The sequence below is a fragment of the Phytophthora infestans genome, genomic scaffold, assembly GCF_000142945.1.
Source record: "Phytophthora infestans T30-4 supercont1.7 genomic scaffold, whole genome shotgun sequence".
NCBI lineage: Eukaryota > Oomycota > Peronosporomycetes > Peronosporales > Peronosporaceae > Phytophthora > Phytophthora infestans.
Window position 1 is genome coordinate 2,433,804 of NW_003303752.1, and position 3,365 is coordinate 2,437,168.

Consider the following 3,365-nt stretch of genomic DNA (forward strand, 5'->3'; position numbering starts at 1 on the left):
AGTTCGGGATCAAGTCCTGTGACGAGTGTTCTGTCCGCTATTGCAATAGGTGTAGCTCGCGCGCCTGCCGTGCGTTGCCTAAAGGAGGCGAAACGTGTGGGAAAGACTGCCGTTGGGCGCAACACGACAAAACAAGGTGGCAGTATGAGCGCAGCAGAGCAAAAGAAGCTTCCCGTCCGGGAATTGAACCCGGGTCACCCGCGTGACAGGCGGGTATACTAACCACTATACTAACGAGAATTCATACAACCACAACTCGCCATACAAATTTCAACACAAAACAACCAGACGCACAAAACGACGCATCGCACGCGCGTCAAACGGCTCCAGCCTGCTCCACCACATCCTCCTCTGCACCTTCAGCCATACTTCGAGCGGACTCAGCCACTGTGCAATCCACCAGCACCTGCCATGACAAACAGCTTTACTCCTCTCGCATGACTCCACCACGTCGCTCCGACGGATTCAGTCACGCCTCAAAGAGCTCGTGACCAGTCTCCTCACGGTCAAGACGCCGTACGTCGCGTGTCGATCTAGATACAACACTACCAGTCGTCGCACAAGACGAAGTTCGGGATCGAGTCCTGTGACGAGTGTTCTGTCCGCTATTGCAATAGGTGTAGCTCGCGCGCCTGCCGTGCGTTGCCTAAAGGAGGCGAAACGTGTGTGAAAGACTGCCGTTGGGCGCAACACGACAAAACAAGGTGGCAGTATGGGCGCAGCAGAGCTAAAGAAGCTTCCCGTCCGGGAATTGAACCCGGGTCACCCGCGTGACAGGCGGGTATACTAACCACTATACTAACGAGAATTCGTACAACCACAACTCGCCATACAAATTTCAACACAAAAACAACCAGACGCACAAAACGACGCATCGCACGCGCGTCAAACGGCGCCAGCCTGCTCCACCACATCCTCTTCTGCACCTTCAGCCATATTTCGAGCGGACTCAGCCACTGTGCAATCCACGAGCACCTGCCCTGACAAACAGCTCTACTCCTTTCGCATGATTCCACCACGTCGCTCCGACGGATTCAGTCACGCCTCAAAGGGCTCGTGACCAGTCTCCTCACGGTCAAGACGCCGTACGTCGCGTGTCGATCTAGATACAACGGTACCAGTTGTCGCACAAGACGAAGTTCGGGATCAAGTCCTGTGACGAGTGTTCTGTCCGCTATTGCAATAGGTGTAGCTCGCGCGCCAGCCGTGCGTTGCCTAAAGGAGGCGAAACGTGTGTAAAAGACTGCCGTTGGGCGCAATACGACAAAACAAGGTGGCAGTATGGGCGCAGCAGAGCAAAAGAAGCTTCCCGTCCGGGAATTGAACCCGGGTCACCCGCGTGACAGGCGGGTATACTAACCACTATACTAACGAGAATTCGTACAACCACAACTCGCCATACAAATTTCAACACAAAAACAACCAGACGCACAAAACGACGCATCGCACGCGCGTCAAACGGCGCCAGCCTGCTCCATCACATCCGCCTCTGCACCTTCAGCCTTACTTCGAGCGGACTCAGCCACTGTGCAATCCACGAGCACCGGCCATGACAAACAGCTTTACTCCTCTCGCATGATTCCACCACGTCGCTCCGACGGATTAAGTCACGCCTCAAAGGGCTCGTGACCAGTCTCCTCACGGTCAAGACGCCGTACGTCGCGTGTCGATCTAGATACAACGGTACCAGTTGTCGCACAAGACGAAGTTCGGGATCAAGTCCTGTGACGAGTGTCCTGTCCGCTATTGCAATAGGTGTAGCTCGCGCGCCAGCCGTGCGTTGCCTAAAGGAGGCGAAAGGGGTGTGGAAGACAGCCGTTGGGCGCAATACGACAAACAAGGTGGCAGTATGGACGCAGCAGAGCAAAAGAAGCTTCCCGTCCGGGAATTGGACCCGGGTCACCCGCGTGACAGGCGGGTATACTAACCACTATACTAACGAGAATTCGTACAGCCACAAGTCGCCATACAAATTTCAACACAAAAACAACCAGACGCACAAAACGACGCATCGCACGCGCGTCAAACGGCGCCAGCCTGCTCCACCACATCTTTCTCGGCACCTTCAAGCCTATTTTGAGCGGACTCAGCCACTGTGCAATCCACCAGCACCTGCCATGACAAACAGCTTTATCCTCTCGCATGACTCCACCACGTCGCTCCGACGGGATTCAGTCACGCCTCAAAGGGCTCGTGACCAGTCTCCTCACGGTCAAGACGCCGTACGTCGCGTGTCGATCTAGATACAACGGTAGCAGTTGTCGCACAAGACGTAGCTCGGGATCAAGTCCTGTGACGAGTGTTCTGTCCGCTATTGCAATAGGTGTAGCTCGCGCGCCAGCCGTGTGTTGCCTAAAGGAGGCGAAACGTGTGTGGAAGACTGCCGTTGGGCGCAACACGACAAAACAAGGTGGCAGTATGGGCGCAGCAGAGCAAAAGAAGCTTCCCGTCAGGGAATTGGACCCGGGTCACCCGCGTGATAGGCGGGTATACTAGCCACTATACTAACGAGAATTCGTACAGCCACAACTCGCCATACAAATTTCAAAACAAAAACAACCAGACGCACAAAACGACGCATCGCACGCGCGTCAAACGGCGCCAGCCTGCTCCACCACATCTTTCTCTGCACCTTCAGGCCTATTTTGAGCAGACTCAGCCACTGTGCAATCCACGAGCACCTGCCATGACAAAGAGCTTTATCCTCTCGCATGACCCCACCACGTCGCTCCGACGGATTTAGTCACACCTCAAAGGGCTCGTGACCAGTCTCCTCACGGTCAAGACGCCGTACGTCGCGTGTCGATCTAGATACAACGGTAGCAGTTGTCGCACAAGACGAAGTTCGGGATCAAGTCCTGTGACGAGTGTTCTGTCCGCTATTGCAATAGGTGTAGCTCGCGCGCCATCCGTGCGTTGCCTAAAGGAGGCGAAACGTGTGTGGAAGACTGCCGTTGGGCGCAATACGACAAACAAGGTGGCAGTATGGACGCAGCAGAGCAAAAGAAGCTTCCCGTCAGAGAATTGGACCCGGGTCACCCGCGTGATAGGCGAGGTATACTAACCACTATACTAACGAGAATTCGTACAGCCACAACTCGCCATACAAATTTCAACACAAAAACACCCAGACGCACAAAACGACGCATCGCACGCGCGTCAAACGGCGCCAGCCTGCTCCACCACATCCGCCTCTGCACCTTCAGGCCTATTTTGAGCAGACTCAGCCACTGTGCAATCCACGAGCACCGGCCATGACAAACAGCTTTACTCCTCTTGCATGATTCCACCACGTCGCTCCGACGGATTCAGTCACGCCTCAAAGGGCTCGTGACCAGTCTCCTCACGGTCAAGACGCCGTACGT

At 55.0% G+C, this 3,365-nt stretch overlaps 1 non-coding gene across 1 annotated transcript; it reads right to left on the reverse strand.

Annotated features, from left to right (window-relative positions):
* Positions 1 to 3,009: 3,009 nt before the first annotated feature.
* Positions 3,010 to 3,082, reverse strand: PITG_26203. Its single transcript has one exon. It is a non-coding gene; the product is annotated as a tRNA-Asp (tRNA).
* Between the last annotated feature and the right edge of the window lie 283 nt (positions 3,083 to 3,365).